We start from the raw sequence: 22,892 nt of genomic DNA on the forward strand, positions 1-22,892 counted from the left end.
TAATTCCACTGACTCAGATTGTCATATCAAGCTGCTCTTTGTGTTTACTTTTAAAAATAAGTCGTTTTACTCTGACTTCAGTCTATTTTGGGGAGGTATTGTTCCTCACTCCTTTTAAAAAGGATCAACTACTCTGCAAATGATAAAAAATAAAAATTGAAAGTCGAAACAAAGAGGTTCTGGCTTTCTGTCATCAACATGAAACTGGCCTGTAGAAGGATTCCACATCCCCAAACAGATGCTGCATTTCACTTTACCATAAAGGTGACTTAACCTGAACAAGCTGGCTGGAGATTCGGATTCTTCTGTTGTTATCACCAGTAAGGAAAGGTCTTAGATTTCTGCACAAATCCTCAGCAGCTTTTCAGTACTTTGAGTAAACTTTTGATGAGTTACCTTTGCTTGAGTAGATTTATAGACAAATACTTTTACTTAAAGGGATATTTAGGGATTTTTTAAGTTGGGTGGTATGAGGTACTTAGCTATGGTAGTGGCATTAGCCTGCAGTGATTTCTGTGAAAGTTGCTCCTGTGGTTACTACAAGCAGAGAGATCTGTGGCTTAATGGCTGTAGATGGGAACATTTAATCCAGGTTTAACGAGTTTTATGTAAAAATGGGCCAAGAGAATATGTTGGCTGGCCTGTACGCTGTGTCGAAAATATACAAAGCACTTCATTTCTCCCCAAAAAACCCTCTGCTTCAGGCACTGATTTATGATGCAGCTTTAGGCATTTTGCCTCCTTCCGTCTCCACACACTGATATCCTCTGATCAGCTGTGTGGGTCTGCAGGCTTCTACAAGGATAATAACACCACACCAAGCTAAAACAAAGATAATGTGAGCGATTTCGACTTGAGTGATGATGATGATGTACAAGAGGATATTTGTATGAAACAGAGTACACAGAAATGGAGAGTCAGGGGGCTGAAAGAGAGAGCAGAGAAACTTCTCTGAAAGTTTTGAACAGGACAGATCCCAAGCATGGGTTTGCATTTTCTACACCTACACCACCAGATAACTTCTCTTTTTTTTAAATTTACATCTTTTTCCCCAATTGTCTCACAGGCCAGATAACACCTGCTGGTGGGCAGGAAGTGGCCTGCAGGTTGTAAGTTTGACACGCCCAATCTAGTGCGTATACTGTGAGGAGACAGCAATAATAGAAGGACGATGTTTGATTTATATTTTATTATTCCTTTTGCAGACCACACACACGCACACCCTCATTAATGCAATGTTCATCCTAAACTGTGTTAAAGCACAGTGGAATCAAAGGAGTCAAATCAAGGAAGAAAACTGCTCAAGAGTGTTCTTACCGACACGCCCTTATCTACACCCATCACCAAAGCTCGGCATTACAGTCCTCGGTCCTCACCAATGAGGAGGTATCATCTGTTATAGCTGTCCCTTCTCTCCTCTACATTATCTTTGAAACATAAACACACATGAGTCCATGTCTCTGCGTTGATCCTCTTGAGGTGTGGGTCGGTTCACGTGAGTGCTGATGACAGTAGGTGTGTGTCTGTCAGCCTTTAAGCTGATCATGCTGCATTAAATGCCTCCCTGACACTGCTTGTCATAACTGGAGCCTGAGGCTATTTTTAAACCGCTATTTCTAGAAGCTCAGCGTTGTCTTCCTGCTCTGACAGTAAAGATCTCCCTCTATCTGTCTGTCTGTCTCACATAAAGGGATTCAGGATATATTTCTACCACAGCAGGGTGCAACAGAGGCGGAACAGCTGGGCCTCCACCCTGAGGTAGACCTTGTGTTCAGTCTATGCTTTTAGCACAAAAATCCCATAATTACTGTACTTTTAAACATATTAAAATTGTCCCCTTTAGGCTCATGTGAGTGGCCCTGCTCCTACACACTGCCTTCTAGGAACTGGATGATGGTAAACGATGTTTTTAATGTAGACAAATGAAAATTCAAAGCTGCGTACACATTTAAAGATCCTGTACCTCTCTATCACCATGCCTACCCTGAGCCCCTCTCCTGCCTATCAACTGATCAGTCTTCATTTGTTTAGCACCAATACATAACAAATGTTATCACAAGACAGGCAGAGATTGATTGCTCCAAGCAGCCTCAAGATATCGTCATTATAGGCGTGTATCAGATACAAGGCATGCATCTGAATATGCTGTCAATGATTGAGGGCCTGTGTCCATCGCCTTCTTCTCACCAGCAGTCCTCTTTGCTAGGTTAAAGAAAAACAATCAATCAACTCAGTCAACTTTTATTTGTAGAGCCCTTTACAACACATAAAGTGACCAAAGTGCTTTCCAATAAAATCAAAGCATATGAATAGGAATAATAAAACAATATAAAACCAATACAGACTACAATAAAACAAATAAAAGTAATGTGTCACGGCTGAATGTTAAAAGCCAGTCTAAAAATATAGGTTTTAAGCCTGGATTTAAAAAGGCCAAAGTCAGTTATGGTTCTCATGTCCGGGGTCAGCTTGTCCCAAAGTCTGGGCCCTGCCACAGAGAAGGCCCAGTCTCCCCAGTGTTTGTACCTGGCTCTGGGCACTTCCACCAGGAGCTGGCCGGCTGACCTTTAGGCCCTGTTTGGGTTGCGGACAGACAACAGCTCACACAAATATGCAGGAGCAAGGCCATTAAGAGCTTTAACAACAAAAAGTAAAAATTTAAAATCAATTCTAAAATAAACTTCTCCTGCTTTCCTCAGTTGAATCTGTAAAGTTTAAGATAGCTCTGCACTATAAAAAATAACCTGTAAAATCTAGTCAGCGAGATTGAGGTAACTCAGTTTAATTGTGTAAATTACCCAATATTTTGAGGAAGTAAACAACTGCAATATACTCAACTGGGTAAATTTAAACTCAAAATTCAAAACTAGATTCTACAACATATATTTATTCTTTACTCGTACATAAGAAATATTTCATCCTGTGCATTTTTGATTCATTGGCTTTTCAAAAATAATATTTTGCACCCTTTTCTCTAATCAATGAGAAACAGCCATGCTGTTAGAAGCCTGAGTGGCTCAACATAAGGAAGAGACAGACAGATGAACTCTGACCTAGGAAGGACTCCTCAACTGGATAAAGCATACCTTTCAAGTAAGCCACTTCCAAAGGAAGAGAGCTGCCAACTGAGTGGGTAACTTCACTCATGGTGCAAAAGTATCTAATACGAGGAGCACACTGTGATTTCAGACAAGTTGAAAATAATCAAAATTTCAGTTTAAACGGATTAAATCAGAGATTTGGAGTAGTGGAAATTAGGGCGAGGACTTTATCACGTTAATTAAGATTAATTGATTACAGAAAAAATAACGCAAAAAAACGCATTTAATCGTGATTTATTTTTGCACTCCAAACAGCGCAGAACGTTTCTCATTGTACGAGTTCCCGGTATACCCGTAATTCTGATGCACAGGACACAACACGAGAAACACCATGGAAACCATCCATTTGTTGTTTTTGAAAAGGAAACAACTCACTGCTGTTCTTTGTTCTTCTTTTAACAAAGAAATGTCATCAAGTTCTAAAAAAATATACGCTTTAGCAGCATCCATGCTAATGTCTTCCGCCATAATTGCACTGGCCTCTTGTCGCTGCTTGCTTACATCACGACTCACGCCCAAAAGTACTGCTCCCTTTTCTGATAGCTAACTCCCTCTGGCTCTGTGTCCTTGTTTCCTCCTTGTTTTATGATCGACCCATTTTGTGTGTGTGTCTGTCTGTTTTTCTGTCTGAGATCACTATTGTCCCCTTGAGCTATGACACTGTAAATTGGTGTGCACGTGGTTTGCCTATATGTACTTGCATACTGATGGGCTTGTCACTATTAATTTCTGTATGTCTTCAACGCACTTGCAATGTCATGATTTTCTACTTGGTGATTTTAAATATACTCTGTTTAAATTGTCCTGTACAGCACTTTCTTAAAGTCTGAATAAAGTTGACCTTGACCTTGACAGTGATTGGTCCTGTCACTTTATATCTCAGCCCAAACTGTTCAGACAGGAGCTTTGCAAGATTGATATGCCAGTGAAAAACACAGAAACGAGCGTACCATCTGCTTTGCAAGGTTATGGGGGGCAGGTTTAGGACAGACTGTGGGCTGTGGTGAATATGTGGTGCTTGAGGACTTTTTAAACATGTCCAAAGATGGAGCATTGTGGATGTTTTCAGATAGGGTGGTCCAGAGGATGAGGGCTGTAGTCTTGAAGGCTCTGTCTCCATAGGTACGAAGTTTGGTGGTGGGAACAGTGACAAGGTCAGAGTCTGAGGACCGGAGGCTCCGGCCCAGTGTGTATGAGTGAAGAAGGTCAGAGTGGTACTGAGGGCCAGTGGCATGAAGAGATTTTAAAGTGTGGAGAAGGATGTTGTGTTTAAGAAAGAATTTAAATGGGAGTCAGTGGAGGTGGATGAGGGTAGGGGTGATGTGCTGCCAGTGTCCGGTGGGGGTGAGAGTCCTGGCAGTGGAGTTTTGGACGTATCGGAGCCCGTCCACAGCTATGTACCCCTGACAGGACTATGTTACAGTAGTCTAGATGGGTATTGATGGTAATGCAGCCGTTATTTGAATCTGACCAAAGAGGGAGGCTGTAGTCATTAAGACAAACTATGGTGGCTGATGGTGGCGGCTGTGTCACAGTTTAGATGAAGCATATGACCGGGATGTGGGCAGTGATAAAGTTTTTTTTTATCTGAGACGGGGTGAAAAACTTTTTATGTGCACCTCTCAAACTACTCAAACAAGTTTGCCCTGTCCTATTTTTGGATGTTTAAGTAGCCGTGGGAGTGTTATTAGATTTTCAGGCCTAAGACTATAAATCCTAGTGTTGTTTAATGCCTGGCAGATATCAGAGGGTGGCTCTGGTTTTAAAGAGAACATTTGTAAGCTCTTCTCTGCTCCTGGCGTCTCTCCTCACCCACACTTTAGAGAAAGATCCTTCACAGCGATCACTCGACCTCCCCGGTTCGTTCTGCTTTGTTATGAATATTTATTTAATAATAAAAGAATTTCAGTCAAAAAGTAAGAGCCTGGAATACTCAGGAGTTAAGAATTCAAGGCAAGTCAGTGCACTGTAATTATGAAGTAAGGCAATGGGCAAAGAAATACAAGATGCAAAAAGCAAATTAAAAGCAGTCATATTGCTGGGATTATGAATGTTCTTGCCTGAAGCCTGCAAATTTTTCATGCAGCTTTATGAAATAGAAAGTTAATTCTACAAAACAAATTAGGATTTCATGGCGAGAATCCAGCAGGTTCAAATAGAATTTTCTGAGTAAAATCTTCACATCAAAACTGAATTAGGAGAGACTGTCTTATAAAAGCTCCTGAAATTAAATTCTCATGACATCCTAATGATTGATCAGTGAAATTAGACTTAAACTGCTGTATAAAAACAAAACTATGTACTTATATAATGTGCTCAACACACATTAAAGATGAGTTTGCCACTAATGATGGTCTTGTCATAAAACTAAAAAGTCTATGCAGTGGAAAGAAAAAAAAGAGAAATCTTTGCCATTTGGCCAGAGAATTCAACATTTTTCTTTACATCCAAATGGTTTAAATCAGCCACATCACCAGAAAAAAAGTTAGCCAGTCGGATGTTTGATATTTTGGGGTGGACAACATGAATGGAAGTCATTACTCTCACAACTTAATACACAACATGTTCACAAAACTTGACACTCCTGTCGACTGCTTCACAGATCTGTGGCATTCATCGCTCATTTCATATTTACAATAACTGCACTAAAGTCAACATCTGATCAATATTTATCAGCTCCAGCTCCAACATAATACCACACAGTAAATTAACCTGAGTAAATTATACTCCAGTTGAATGTAATTTTATTTTATTTAACTCTAAATGATGATTATTTACTCCATAATGAAGAAAATAAAAATAACTCTACAGAAACTGTACTCACTACAGCGTAATGCAGACCGGTACAATTTCTCCTCCATTTACAACTGGGTAATGCTTATGTAGAACTGTATCTTATTCTAAATAGATTAATCTTCCTCTTTATAAAGAGATACATTTTCCTCCTAATAGATAATTCTGTCTTTCCATCTATAAAGGGCATGACCACAAAAGAGGGTTTTTTGCATATACATGTTAGACATAGTGTTCTAATATTACAGAAACAACTGTGATGAACATGACAAAGACCCAGGAGCAGAGCATGAGATGAGGCAGTAAGGTTAAAGCAGCTGGCTGGAGGTTGGTAGAATCACTGGCAGTGAGATGGAGAAACTGCAAAAAAAAAAAAAGAGGACAAAATGGAGTTAGACAACGCAAAAACTCACCTAGGGTCCGTTCGAATAATCCATTTCACTTAGAAAGTATCCTAACTGAGTGAAATGACCCAGAAGCATTTTAGTGTCGGCCATAATAAAGGCCGTTCGAATTCTCCAACTGAAAAAGAAAGGAGCTTCATAACTTCCTTTATTATCTCATTTAGCCTAGGAAACACTGGACCATCCTTTACCAAAGGAGAGATAAAAAGACGACCCACAATTCTTTGTGTAAACTTCATTTAAAGTGACATGGTTAGTAGCCTAGAACTTCTCACATGACGAGCTGAAAGAAATAAATGAAGATAAATGAAATAAACATGTGTTTACCGAAAACATTTGTAATCGCAACAGTTTCTAGGGAAATGGTTTATTTTCTGGAAAAATTCCAGGGGTGCCAAAACTGTCGTCCATGACTGTATTTCCATTCATCACACAGCCGAGTATGTTTTACTCAGACTGGGCTCACCTGGTGCTACCTAGCAAACCAGTCACAAGGCTTGTTGTTTCAGCATGTAGCATCAATTTTAGGGTGGACCAATGGCGTAGATTTGACACAGATCAGGCTTATAAAGCCAAAAACATCCAATAAATAAGAGAAAGAATTTGAACCATCTAAGGTAGGAAGACTATTTATGTAAAAACCCAGAAAAAAACCAACATCCTTTATTGTTGTTAGCTGGGTAATAACACTCTGGTGAATAATCACTGAACTCTTCACTAGTTTTATTGATCTTGGAGTATATTTCCAAGAAGTATCTTGATTTGCTTCACTTGATTAGCCGCATAAATGAAACTGGTGTCCCTTTAGTCGATATGGTTGGCTTTTCTCATCTTAATTTGTGGAAAATTAACTATATTATACTGAAGATTGGGAAATATTGTGAGATATATTTGCAGTAATGAAGATTCTATCTAAATTGCTAACAAAGCTGCCAAAAAGGAACATTTTCTCCTCGATGGATTAAAATGTCCGACTGGAATAAGGCAGAACAAGGGCAGAGAGCTTAATGAGCATTCACATCCCACTTAATACACTTGGCTCTCTTTCAGCCTTCTCTGGGCTCCATAGATTCATCCAGCGCCTTGAACTTTTTACAACCCGGAGTAATAAATGTCCCCCTCCGTAAACAGACCTCCCACTGAAAGTGGAAGCTCTCACTCTTTAAGGCAGAGCTGGATCAGCTGGAGCAGAGTTTAAGTACAGGCTTTAGTTTGGACTTTAAGTAAGTGGAGGGGGTGAGAGAGGTTTAATCTTAAAAGGACGTTAATCCACTCCTCTGAGTGTCTAATATCAGCACAAGGTCCACCTGATGGTCCTCTTATACAACACGTCACATCACTCAGTCAAAGATTATGGACTCAGACTCCAGCAAACATGGAGGAGTGTCACGGCACCGATGACAAATCCAGGTTTTGTCATGTGCAGACCATCGTTGCTCTGAGTCATTGTGTTAGAAGGATGACTGGACTGGAGCGCTGGAGCCAAAAGTACTCGACTTCAGTACTTGAGTCAAAGCAGTGATATCCCTCGTCAAATTTTTCTCCACTACAAGTGAACTTAGCTCAGTATATTCATTATGTGAGTTTAAGTACTCAGATTTAACATTAGGGCACCCTCTGGACACCTAATGAGGCAAAAATGTAGACGTACAAAAAACTGCTATTAAATCATCGTACATGAATATTTTTTATGTGTAATGTTACAGTTGACGCTACATGAAAAATACCAATGCAATCAAATCAGTTTTTGTTGCTAATCTCTGACTCTTATCACCACAAAAGCTGCAGCTCAATACTATTTATCATATGTAAAATAATTCTTTTTGTGTGTTTTTTCTATCAAAAATGAAATATTTCAAGTAATTAAACCTGCATTTAAAGGGTTAAAATCCTGAAAGTTATTTAATGTTTGGTAGTTTTTGTGCAAGTCTGAAGTTGTTTAAGAGATTTATGAAAAAAAGTAGAAAAAAAAAATGATGTTTGATGATTTAATAGCAGTTTATTTGCATGTGCACATGTACAAAGGTGTCCAGAGGGTACAAAATGCATCAATAGAGTATAAACAACGTGTAAGAGTGAAACACGTTGGATTTCAAAAATTTAACTAGAAATTTAACTAGGTTGTGCAAAAATTCATGCCACATGCTGTAACACAGCCAAAACGATCACAAAGTCAGAAAAAAGTTGGGAAAAGTGAACAAAAATGCCCGAGGGGAGCATAAGGGTTGAAAAAAATCTCAAAATGCATTTTCACATTGCTAAAGTGTAGTCAAACTGTACATTTTCATATGTTGTTTAATTTCTTTAAGAAAATATTTACCATTTTCAAGCCAACGCTGGTTTATCAATGAAGTGAACTCATACAGTTGGCGTCATAACCTATCACGCCAGCTGGATTTGTTTCACACATCCATCCAGAAAACCTTCCATTGGGAAAAGGCAGAGCCTTTGAAAAAAAACTGGGAGAGTGATTGGATGAACGTTCTGTCTGTCACATCTTTATGGGCCAATCAGAGCAACAAAACACATGACGTAGCCGCTACCGAGGAGTAAACTCCAGAGAGCTGCATAATGTGAACCATGGCGACTATAGACATGTCAGTACTCGACTTTTGTCGTTTTTGAAAAGAAAACAACTCACTGCTGTTCTTTGTTCTTCTTTTAACAAAGAAATGTCGTCAAGTTCTGATAAAACTGGTGCTTTAGCAGCGTCCATGCTAATATCTGCCACCATAATTGCACCGGCCTCTTGTTGCTGCTTGCCTACGTCATGACTCTGCCACGCCTGAAAGTACTGCCCTTTGTTGCTGATTGGTCCTGTCACTGTCTAACCGGGCCCAAACGGTTCGGAGGGAGCTTTGTAAGATGGATTTGCCAGGGATAAACATGAAAACAGGCAAGTTTATCTGCTTTGCAGGGTTAGGTGGCATCATAGCCTGATGAAAGTAGTACAAAGTCACCCTCAGCAAGTCAACATGTTTTCACTGAAAACAAAATCCTCTCAATGAGCAGTGCAACTACAACTCAATTATACATTAAAGGGCTGAACAGAATTATGCTGATTCAACATCCTAAATAGTGCAAAAGAGGGCAGTAAGTGCAGCACATGAACTCATAAATCAGCTGATAAAATCATTTAAAACTGCTGAGCTAATTCTGTGCACACGAAAAACATGCATTTGCTTAAAATTCTCCTCTTACACGGGGGTCCTACATGACTCCACATATGGCAAAACACATACAGTTAACTCAAATACAAGGCTGAGGTAGCGGTTTAAAGCGTGACCATGCTTCAGCACATTGTTTCTGTTTGTCATTGGTGCATTTTGAAGTCATAGAAAATAATTAATAATTGAAATAATCAAAAAAGTATGCACTATTGAAAAATTTTGAAGCATTTTATTTTTCTATTGTATTTTTTTACACAGAATGTCTCTCTGCTTTTGTCACTATTTTCAATTGCTATTTTTCAGGCTTTGGCTACCGGTTACATGCTGTTGCAAAACATTGACAAAAACACAGAGATGAAGTAAAATGCTTGGAATATTTTTGATAGTGCATACATTTGGGCCAATTTTTTTAAAAAAGGGCTAAATTCTGTGGAGAAACTATCCATCTGTTATGCCTTTATAGCATAGTATAACAGATAACAGACACCAATTTTGACAAATTTTACTCATTTTCATCACTTTTTTCACCGATGTCACCAATTTTAACACTTCTTGCCACTTTTACCCCATTTTTGTCCATTTTAAACCCTTTCCACCACTTTTTTCTGCCTGTTTTTGCCACTCCTATACCAATTCTTGCCACTTTCATCCTGATGTTGCCTCTGTTGACCCATTATTGCAACTATGAACCATTTTTGACACAATTTTTTGTCCATACTAACCACATTGAGCCAAATTTTGCCATTTTGTAGCCATTTCATCCACATTTTAATCCGCTTTTGCCACTTTTTATGTCTGTTTTGCCACTTTTACCCATTGTCATGATATTTGGTTATTTCTTGCATTGTTTATGTATTTCTTGCTGCTTCTAACCCATTTCTGCTACTTGTTAAATCCAATTTCACCACCTTTTCCACAATTTCTGTGCCATTATTAATCCATTTTTTACCCATTTTAATTCTGTAGTCAAATAAAAGGGATTCTCACTTTTCAGAAAGCTATTCACTACACAAATGAATAAAAAAGACATTTGTTTCTTTGATAAGAGTGGGTATTATTCAGGTCAAATACAGATATAGATACCACACCTTAAACAGCTCAAAGAGGACTTGTTAGACAAAAATCACTTTTTTAGTTTTTCCAAAAAAAAAAGTGCCCCTGGCCTGTCCCCTCAAATACCAGAACACCCCTCCCCCCACACACCTTTCAGAAAATGTGCTAAAAGAAGCCGTTTACAGATTTTCCCCTTATGATGTCATGTGGGAAGTTAGCCCCGCCCCCAGGACTGGTTGACCCTCTTCACTTGGATTAAAGTTCCCCACTCCTCCCCTGATCGTCCTCTCTGAGAGGATGATCAGGAGAGCCACATCCATGAAGCCACATCTATTTCCTGAGCGGGGCGGAGTCAGACAGCTCATTAACATTTAAAGTCACAGACACAGAAACAGCTCATTCTGAGCGGGGCTGAAACAGAGAGGTTTTCAGACACGCAAAAATCCAATACTAGAGTAGGTTTTTCAGCAACAGACTTCACAGGCATGTTTTGGGGACCTCTGAGACCAATATACACTTGCCTAAAAAGGGTAAAATATGTTCCTTTAAACTTTACAGTCGACCATGATTTTGCTGACTTCCATGAGCTTAAAGGTTTGCTTAGCTTCCTGGCACACCAGCAAATCCTTCTTAAAGCAGCAATGCTCACTGAAATCACCACTTATACGGCTGCATACCTCATAAAATTCAACTTCCAAAATATTGAAATACACCTTTAACGGTTGCTTGAGACTTTTCCTGTGCAAGGTTAGATTGTAAACTATTTTTGCAAACTTGCTGTAGGAGAGTTTTTATGCCTTGGCAAGTCTAAGGTCTTCACGTCACATGTGTTTTAGTCTAGACATTAATTTGAAGAGAAATGAAGTGCGATTTTATGCTGAATCTTCATCCTTAGCTAAAGAGAAGCCCTGGAGGCCGCGTTCTCTCCTCACAGAGAGCAACGCTTCTCTAGCTGTTCTCTCAGGATGTAAAGTTAATAACTCCCACTGTATTCGTCCTCGCTGTGAGCGGCTCGGGCAGGGGCAGGTGGGTGTTGATTCTGAGTGCTCAGAGAGCAGAGCGGTAATTAGAGGCCGCTGTTTCATAAGCTGTTTGAATAGAGCTTTCAGTGCCTCTGGTGCCCCCACCTCACTGTGTTTTTACATCTATCATTTGTGATGATAGCTAAAAGCAACTGACATTTCCCTCCCCAGCAATTAATGGCCGAGCCGGTGAACTTCCCACGGTTCTGAGGGAGTCAAGGTCTCACAACCAACTCTGCTTAACATACAGACACGGGGAGAGCTATCTTTAGCTCGCCACCCAGACGCACAGAGAAGAGGATGTGAAAGGTGCCTGAATGCATGATGTATTAGCAAGGTATGACACTCGGTATGCGTCAGCTTTGCAAAGTGCCGATCTGATTCTGGCTTTTAATATGATAAAGAGGGGCGCCTATAAATGGATGATCATGTCAGATGTCAGGAGGTGAAAATGAAAGGCGGAGCCAGGGGGTGGCTTACAAGGGTTTAAGTCATGAATATTTTCAAAAAGCCCTGAATCATTCTGCCTGAGAATTTCAGGTTATTAGTAAAACTAGAACTCTCAGTCTCTCTCTGGCTGAACACCATGGATCAATCTGTAATTCTGTCTTAAAAACCGGCAGGATATCCTGCTGAGAGGTGTAATACTAAGTGTGACAAGTTTCATTCAATCATCTCCCCTTGGGAAGAGAATAAGACAGCTAGCTGGAAAACTTTCTACTGTGTGGAAGACTCGATGTTTTCTGCCTTCAACTTGCCTGGAGGGCATGTTCCTTCCTCCAACCGCCTTCCAGTCAGGTCAAGTCATGAGCTGTACCTAGGGAGGGCCCATTCACTGGGTTATTCAGGGGCCCAAAATGCATGTACAAAATGACTCACGCATGTTCAGTGATCCCCACTTAACACGCTCACAGAATTTACACTTATACAGTTATAGTTTTCTATCTGAGGTAAAACTATTTTTGTAATGTGTATTCCTTTAAGCCAGTGGTTCCCAAACTTTTTTCCTAAGCCCCCCCCCCACACACACACACACACACATATCTAAGAAAAGCAAAGCCCCTGACAGGCAGGGGTGTAGCTAGGGATTCAGGGCTAAAACATCAGTATATAAACTATCCATTATTATGATGGTGTTTCAGGGCCGCTTAAGAAAAAATAAATAAATAAAGAGGATCTGTTTATATTCAAGGAAAAACTCAAAAATCTCAAGTTTAAAAAGTCATTAATAACAAGACAAAAAAATAATAATTTCTGGGACTTCCGGTTTGAGGGGCAGATGAAGTAGACGTAGTCTGAGTTTCGCTCCCGTAACTTTTACATTTTAACCCTTTTCAACCCCGTAACTTCACTTTTAAAGTACAGTTAGTGGACAGTATAATTGCTAATACCCTTTTGCAAGTTGAACTTGGCTTCAAAACTTAACAAATCCGGTAGAAATGACCCGAACGCCAAAACCGAAACCATGAAGGCTAACGATGCTACTGACAGCGGCCCCATCAGCATGGATGCAATAGCTAGCGTCCCAGACGAGCATCAGACGGCGACCCTCGCTGAGTTCAGGACTGCATTCAAGGCATTAGAAGTGAAGTTTGATTGCATACAAACTGTGGTAACTGAAAACGTCCAAAAAACTGCCTCGTTAGAGTCAAACGCCATCCTCCAAGATGAACGCCTGCTCGCCCTGGAGACAACCTGTGCCACTCTGGTGGATAACCATGCACAGGCCAAAGTCACCAACCTAGAGTCTCGCAGCCGCAACAACATCAGGATCATGGGACTGTCTGAGGCTATTGAGGGGCCTCGCTCTACTGCCTTTTTCTCAGAACTGCTGGCCGAGGTCTTGGGAACCAACATCCTGCCTTCACCACTGGAGCTGGACCGGGCACACAGAGCGCTAGCTGCCAGGCCTAAGCCAGGGGTGAGACCAAGGGCCGTTATCATCAGGCTACACCACTATCAGCAGAAGGAGAGGATTAAACGCAAGGCCAGATCCAGGAGAGGCAAACTACAATACTGTGGGTCTCAGATTGCTACTTATGAGGATTACACTCCAGAAGTGGTAGAACAACGAAGTAAGTTCCGGGAGGTGCTCTCGGAGCTCTACAATCTCAGCTTTAAACCAGCCCTGCTATTCCCCGCTAGGCTAACCATCACAACCAAGGATGGGGGTAAGAAGAAATTCTCCTCAGTGGCAGAAGCCAAACAAGTCATATCTTCCATTCACACCGGGTCCCCCTAGTCTCACTCAGGACACCTTTCTTTGGGCCTTATAGTAATAACAATCAGCCACTGGCGGCCCGATGCTTGCATGGGCTAACTAGCTTCCAGACTTTATCACCATGCTAGCGAGATAGCCTTACATAAAAATTTGGGAGAACTCTGCTGACCATGTTGGGACCTTTGTTGACTTTTCTTCCCGGATTGAGGCCTCAGACTCATTATCCCCACCTCTTAGGGATCTGACTTTTATTTATTTTCTTATTTTTACTTTTATTCTGTGTTGGTTTCTAGTTTGTGCCACTGGATTTCCACGGTATTAAATCCAATATGGTCTTCCACGGTTTGTACTCAGCTCAAACATGCTCTCTTAGCACATCTGTCCCAGGTTTTATACCGGGCGTGCATGTCCTATTTTATACATTTGTATTGTGACTATTATTAATACCTCCGCCAACGAGGTTCTGTGATCGGGTGGGTTTGTTAGTTTGTTCATTTGTTAGCAAAATAACTCAAAAAGTTGCGGATGGATTTTGATGGAATTTTCAGGAAATGTCAGAAATGGCATAAGGAAGAACTGATTAGATTTTGGGAGTGATCCAAATTACCATCTGGATCCAGGAATTTTTTTTAAGGATTCTGTACTATTGGGAGATAGGGCTATGGCGGAGGTCCGCTCTGTTACCACTTTACACCAGGAGATGGCGGACATGAGTAACTTCAATCTTAGCAGCATTGTTGGGTGTGTTACTCTTCAAAGATTTGGAGTTTATAGAGTTTGAAAGATGCACGCCCGGTCGAGGAGACGAGTCGGAGCGTAACAAAGAGAAAGACAGCGAATTGTAGCGAGAATACTCACAATGCTGGGAGGAATAGAGGAATATTCACCCTCTGCCATGACTTCCAGTCATCCAGTGAGACCATGGGTGAGACTGTCAGTGCATCTGTTGGCACCAGCAGGCAATGCTTCCACCATGACAGTCCACCTTTAGTGAAGCCAGTGCTTTGCCTCACCGTGTTATTTCCCTGTGTACAACTCATTGGGGCTCTTTACCATAGCTAAAGGGAGACCCTAGATGATATTAGATAACCAGGAAGTTTTGAGCTGTGACGCTCAAGAACGGTCTGTAGTTAGGTTCAACTCAAGGTTTGGTCACTACTGAGTTTTTGCTGTGTGTTTGTCAGAATGTTTGTCAGTCCTTGTTGTTGTTTTTTTTGTTTTGTTTTGTTTTGTGTGTGTGTGCGTTTTTTTCTTTTCTTTTCTTCCTCTTCCTTTTCTTCCCCTGTCTTTTTTTTCTCTATCTCGGTAACAAGAATCCACATCACTTCACCATGGTACCATTCTTTAGAAGCCCAGCTCTATGACTCAGTCTGGTAAAGACTTAAGCTTGATCTCCTGGAACACTAAAGGCATGAACAAACCCATCAAAATCTGTAAGGTAATGGCACGTCTACAACATCTTAGGGGGATATAATATTCTTACAGCAAACTCATCTTAGATCATCTGAAACCTCTCGTATTAAAAGAGCTTGGATGAGTCATATGTTTCACACGAAATTCTCTGACAGGTCAAGAGGGGCTGCCATCATTATTTCCAAAAATGTTATGTTTGAACCCTCACATACTATACTGGATACAAATGGCCGTTATGTCATAGTCACAGGTACTCTACAGAGCACTCCTGTTGTTCTGGCTTCTACATATGCGCCAAACTGGGATGATGAGAAATTCTTCTTTTAATTTTTTGCCAAACTACCAAAGCTAGATGATCACCATTTACTCATAGGTGGGAATTTTAACTTGGTTCAAAATACTAACCTAGACACATCTCAGGATGGTCATGCCCTGCCTTTGAAGTCAGCCAAAACAGTTAGGTCTTTCTGACCCCTGGAGATTTAGAAACCCCAACAGCAAAGCTTTCTCTTTCTTTTCACACATTCATCACACCTTTTCAAGAATTGACTTTTTTCTTATTGACAACAAATTACAACACCAAATTAGCTCCTGTGAATACCATACTATAGCTGTCTCTGACCATGCCCCTACTTCCGCTGACATTAACGTCTCAACTGCTAAGATTTCTTTAAGACCTTTGAAATTCCCCTCACAAAATTTAATTGATAGTCATTTTAGAGATTTCATAAGTGAACAGATTAGTTCCTATCTTGAAACTAATGACAAGGCTGAGGTTACAAGTGGAACTCTCTGGAAGGCCCTTAAGGCCGTTATCCGAGGACAGACAATTTCATTCTTGTCTCAGGTGAGGAGAACTGAAAGGGTGAGGCTGCAATCAATTGAGAAAGAACTGCTAAATCTCGACATATACAAAAAACAGCTCCTACTGCATTCAGAATGTGATCTCTGTCCATGCACGCAACAGAGAGACAGTTGAGACAAACTAAACAACTTTTCTTTGAGCAGGGAGACAAAGCAGGCAGGCTCCTGGCTCAACAAGCCAGAGCGGTGGAGTCCTCTAGGCTAATAACTCAAATTACCTCATCCTCAGGCAGAATAGTGTCAGACCCATCGGATATCAACTTTGCTTTTATGAATATTACTCTAATCTCATACTTCTGAATGCTCGTCTAATGAGCTGTCCTCCAGTCCTCCCTCCTCATTGGAATACCCTAAAATTGATGAATCCTTGTCAGAAGGGATGGGCTCCTTTTGAAGCCTGGGTCCTTTTTTTGTATTTAATTTGGCCATCAAGCCTCTGCCAATCTGGCTCCGCAGCAATGCCAAATTTCAAGGTATTATTCGGCATGGCCGAGTTCATAAACTCTTACTTCATGCGGATGTTCTCTTAATATATATCTCTAATCCGCTTTCCTCTCTCCCCACAATATTAGATATACTCGATGTGTTCGGCCGTTTATCCAGTTATAAACTAAATCTACAAAAGAGTGAATTGTTTTTAGTTAATTGTTTGGCAAAAACTGTCCCTCTGACTGCTTTTCCCTTTAAGGTGACCTCTGCAGGATTTAAATACTTGGGGATATTTGTCACAAACTCCTTTAAGAATTTATTTAGCAAAAAATTTTCAACCACTACTGGACAAATGTAAAATTGACTTATCCCGGTGGGCTTCCCTCCGCTTATCAGTTGCTGGCCGCGTTAACCTGATAAAAATGATTATTTTACCTAAATTACTATATCTTTTTCAGCACATTTCAATCTTTATAAACAAAACTTTTTATGTCAAGATGGATCATATCCTGAGTTCCTTTCTCTGGAACAACAAACCTGCTCGCCTCAAGAGGTTAATCCTTCAGTTACCAAGATTGGAGGGCGGCCTCGCCCTACCAAACTTTCGGCAATATTACTGGGCCTGTAACATTGCAAGAATCTTTTTTTGGTTCAACTGTAGGACCCTTGCTGACTGTCCCCCTTGTGTCCACACAGAGATCTCCTCCTCCAAAAGCTCACTCTCTTCAGTTATCTGCTCACAACTTCCTATTCAGGCGTCTAACATCTCCAACATGTTGTCTCTGACACTATTAAGATCTGGCTCCAATTCTGAAAACATTACGGACTCCACAGGGCTTCGACCTGTGCACTAATCTTAAAGTGGGGGTTTTATGCCTTTTTCAAGGCTTTACATCATCTCTCTGATACCCACGTAGTAGCTTTGTTTCTCCATTTGTTTCTCCAGTTTGCTCCATTGAAATCTCGTCTCGGGAGAATCTCACAGAGATTTTCAACGAACCGTTTTCATCAGTTTATACGCTAATTCCAAGATTACTGCCGCATACGTTTATCTTGCCATTTGAAAATATGCATACGTGGAGTATGGACACCCAAAATTGTGACTTTATATTTATGTTTTAAAAACTGGAAAAGTATAATACCCCCTCTTTAAATAATCCCCCCCCCCCCCTTTTTCAGATCCTGTTTTTCACATCTGGGCTGCCAGTGGTCTCACAACTATAAATGAACTATATGAGAACAATATTTTTTCCTCTCTCAGTGCTTTCTGCTAAATACAACCTGCCCAACACTCACCTTTTTCACTTTTTCCATGTCAGACACTTTGTACAGAAACAATTTCCACACTTCCCCAACCGTCCCCCCTGAAGCTGAAATTGACCAATTCATTACACTTTCACCAAACTATAAGCAGATTGTCTCTGTTATCTTTGACAGAATTAACTCTTTAAACTTCTCTCCCACTACCTCACTACCGAGGCGTTATTCCTCGGTAGCTGCACACGTGCAGCTCGATAGCAGCTACGTCATGTGTTGTGTTGCTCTGATTGGCCTGTAGAGATGTGACAGAACGCTCATCCAATCACACTCTGAGTTTTTGTTCAAAGCCTCTGCCTTTTCCCAAACGTTTCCTATTGAAGCTTTCCCAGATGGATGTGTGAAACACATCCATCTGGCGTGTCAGGTTTACTTTTTTTACATGTACTGCTGGCCAAAGGAAATCAATAAAAAGATAAAATAATAATAATAATCATAATAATAATAATAATAATCATAATAATAATAATAATTTCCTGACTTTTAAAGTAACAAAGTCAAAACTCAAATCAAAGTTTGAAATTCTTTTATTTCTTCTAAATATACTTTCTGAATCCCCCAATGAAGTTGGGTTTTTTTCTTTACATTTTTTTTTTAATTTTCTTATCAAAAAATGACCTGATGTTCTTCATATTTTTCATCTTTATGTTGGCCCTAATACATCATGTTTCTAACAATGCTTTTAAAGAAGATATACTGTATGTAGATCTAATTTTGACAGCGTCAGAGCAGACAGCCCCCTCCCACCTTAGATCTTTGATACCCCCCTAGTCCCAGCACCTCAACCTTAAACTGAGGTTAGAAAAGTAAATGAAAATAGTTAAAAAAATGTTTAAAAATAAAAATGCCGGTATCATATTTGTTCTGACCTGTCCACTGAGTTGTCTGCCACTAAGGTGCAGCAGCATCGCTATTTTACATCACCACAAGAGCAGGAAGAGACTACAGCCTCACCTTAACTTAAGACAGAGCTGCTGCTGCTGCAGACCCCAGGCGTTCTCTCTGCTGTTCTTCATACCTTTTATATCCCAAATCCCCTCATAACTTACAGCACGATGCAGACTGATTCCTCATGTGGAATTTTCTGTCATAAAATTTGTCCTGCAGCATCCTGGTCCACCTGCAGGACTCGGAGGAGACATTTTGAGGAGTGGGGTGAGTGGTTCAGCCATATTTGTTTGCTTCTGGACATCCTCATTTATTAAAGAAAGAAATCATGGCACAAGTTCTACAGGCACTTTTCATAAATAAAACTGGTAGAAAATCCTCTGTAATATTATTTACAGATCCCACCGTACCCTGGCATTTTTGACAGTGGTGAGAAAAAACAGCCTGAGGAAGGAACCAGAACCTCTTAGATGCTTTAATGCATGCACATGGCAGTGAAATGTTTGCAGTATATTTATATTAAGAAATAAATCAAGATTGCCCCGGTTGAAATTTTAGTTTTTGTGTTTCTTAGCAGATCTTAAAGGGAAAGTTTGACATTTAAGTCAAAGTTTAAGTTAGGAAGTCAGGCAAGATCTGGTTAGCTCACAGCTTTAAAGGAATACTCCTCTGTTTCCACAGGTACACTAGTTTCCTACTCAGTAACTGTGAAAAGTTTTATTTAGGAGGACTTAGATGTTATAAATCAAGTTAGATCTGAGGGTGTCTTTATGGTGGAACTTTTATATTTTCCCCATATGCTCTCCAGGTTGTCGTTTGAAATCTTGGCTTAAAACCAGTAGAAATCTATAAATATTAAGTCCTCTGAGTTAAGCTAGGTGTAGACTGCAATTTTCAGCCAATTCAGATACAAATGGAACATTTTTCCTTTGTAAACTGTTAGAGAGCGTGCAAAATAACAATGACAGCAGGAATGCCTTTCAGTCCCGCCTCAGTCCTGCTGTCTTGTGCTCAAATTGAAGCTTTGTCTTCCTTCACTTTAACAATTTCTCTTTAGTCACTTCCTGCTGAGTCTCTCCCACACTCATATTTTATTTAATTTATATTTTTCTTCTGGGGGATTCTGAGGTGTTCCAAGGCCAGATGAGATATGTAATCCCTCCAGCGAGTTCTCAGTCTAACCCGGGGTCTCTGTCTAGTTGGATGTGCTTAGAAAACCTCCACAGGGAGGATTTCAGGTTGCACCCTGTCCAGATGCCTGAACCACCTCAGCTGGCTCCCTAGATCCCTCCGGATGTCCCAGCTCCTCACCCTATCTCTAAGGCTGAGTCCAGCCACCCTCCTGAGCAATCTCATTTAAATCACTCGAATCTTACTCTTTCAGTCATTACCCAGAGTTCACTGGTCTAGATCCTCTTGGTGTGGTTTTTGCAGTCCCACGCCCTTCAGCATCATACATAAACACCAAGGAGCTGAAGATCTGCATATGACTTCTGACACTGCAGCCATAAGCCCAGCTCTGTATAATATGAGGTAAAGCCCTCAGGACCTTTGTTGGAGGAAATCCAAGCAGACTGAATGTTGCTGTTTCTCTTCAGGAGGAGTCTGGCATACCGGCAGTCAGCTGAAGAGATACCTCGAAGAATGTGGTACGGGTGTGGAGCAGGCCGCATAGAGCTGATGTAGTGGAGTGGAGAAACGGCTGAGCTTACCTGTGTTTGCTGGTGATGCTGTCTGACTTCAACTTCCGTCTGTGAGACTTTTCAAAGGAAACTCCACTGACAGTTGTCGCTCTCCGTCCCAATTTCACTGGCACAGTGTGAGCACTCACAATGGCTGTGTGTGTAAACCATTAAGCCACACATTAAGCTGACACTCCACCATGACTGGTATGGAGTTTGGCTGGAAATCACACCGTACATGCCCGGTTTTAGTCTCACAAGACCATGAATCTGTCCTGCTCTCATATATCAGAGTCTCCTTCACTTTAACAGACTCTGGTGAGTTTCTGCTCTCTTATGAAGCTGCTGAGCGGGTTAGTTCATGTCCATCTGCTCCGCTGTGCCCGTTGTCCTGGCTTGGTCTCCTCAGACAGAGACTTCAAAGCTGCTGTGGTCTCTGTGGCCGTCCTTACTGCTGCCCTCCTCTCTGAGATACCACAGTTACAGCTGTTCAAAATCCTCTGTAGGTTTACTAAATGTCTTATTGCGTTAAAATATTCCTTCTTATATCTTCATATTTGACTGTTCACAGTCTTTTTATCTCTAAATCATCTCAAATTACACTCATTAAAGCGCGGTTATCCTTCTGTGATCTCTGTGGTGCCAATAATTTTAGAAAAGACTTTAACAACACTGTTCAGACTGTTTCTGTCCCTCACTGAGAGGCTGTGAAACCAGCAGATGACAGAAAAACAAAGAAGACTCAATAAAAGACGGGACTGTGAGTAGGAGTTAAATTTACGCAAAAGATAAATTATCTGTTGCTCCTTCTTGACAATAGTCTCAGTGTTCACATCAAATTTAAGTTGATCATCCAAATACGAGCCCAAATATTTGTATGACCTTAAAATCTCAACTTTTTCATTATGAAAGCTGCACGCCTCGACTGTTTCTTATGTCTAAAGTAAAAAAATCAGCTCCATAGTTTTAGAAACATTTAAATCTAAAAAGTTATCATCACAGGAAGAAATAAAATCAGGTAGAATCGTTCCATGATCTGACACTGGACCTTGAAGGAGGGACAGCAGAGCCGCGTCATCAGAAAATTTAACAACACTGACCAGCAGCTCTGCCAGGGGCCATGATATCACTGATAGCATGTCCTCTGTAATGAAAACATATAAAGATCAGTTATTTTTATTAGAGAAATGTTTGATAAGATTTAATCCTTAAATGACAGTTAAGCTCTTTTATATCAAAGTATCATTTATAAAGTTGTAATGGTCAACAGAAAGCAACACCTCAAATCTTCATTAGCCTAAATAATACAACAAACACACACCTAAAATATGAACCCAGACAAAAGATACTATTCTAATAGCCAGCTTCTTTTAAGTGATTTTTAATGCCTTGGCTTGAAATCTAGAAACAGAAATAGAAATTGTGTCTGTCGTTTTTGACAGACACCCCTATTTTTATGCAAGTATAAACTTTTTTTTTAGGCTATGCAGATCTCGATGCAAATAGCAATTAAACCGTCAGGAATGGCTGTTGCATAGTGAGGATGTATTTGACAGAATTTATTTATTTATTTATCTATTCATTTATTTATTTGTATTTTTTTTTCCTTTTTCTTTTTTCTTTTATATATATATATAAGGTCCTGATTAGAGAAATAACAAATGTCATGCTTTCTGTTCAACACTATGAATTTTGTCTTAATCTTTAAGAGCATGTGTGCACATGTTTATGTGTTGTCAACTTAACTCAATAAACAGTTGTTCACAAAAAAAAGAAATTGTGTCGAAAAAAGTCAACAAAAAACTGAGTGAGAGTAAACATTTATAACCCTGAGAAAAATCATATTTAATGAGAGTAGCACTATTTGTTTTACGCAAGATTTCAATAATTTACAGCAAATAACTGATCAATGGACCATCACTGTTATTTAGTTATTCATGACTTTTATGAGTCGATCCATTTAATTACCTTAAGCAAATAATAACTGGACTTTTTTTTGTTTTTCCTAATCCCGCTGGATTTCTGACAATCCATGATAAATATTCAGAATAACAGACGGTACGTATCATTAAAGGAATGGAAATATTAATGTGTTCAGTTGAGCCCCACCTTGATAAAGTTTCCTTTATGAATTCAAGAAAACTCTAAGAAAACAGCCACATGGACCACTTCCTCATTCTGCCACACATGGATAAAAGAGTATCAGGTGAAATTGTTTCCTGACCTCTGGAAAGTTTGTGTGTCATAAAAACTGCAGCGTACTTCCATCAGCTCTCACAGACAGTAGGCTAATCTTTAGTCCATTAATGCCGTGCTGTCATTTCCACCATACAATACAAAATGTAAGATTAGAAAAATACAATTTTGTGCTTGCTTATCGTAATGGAAAAGACATGTTGTGGTAGAAATGACAATGCTGGTGTTATAGATGCATTCCTTTTGGCTTCTATCACTGAAAAATACTCTATTTTACCTTACATGATTATATAAAATACCTCATTAACTAACGGAAATTGTGTATACACATAAACTATG

This window comes from Cheilinus undulatus, linkage group 5 (genome assembly GCF_018320785.1).
Source record: "Cheilinus undulatus linkage group 5, ASM1832078v1, whole genome shotgun sequence".
Taxonomy (NCBI): domain Eukaryota; kingdom Metazoa; phylum Chordata; class Actinopteri; order Labriformes; family Labridae; genus Cheilinus; species Cheilinus undulatus.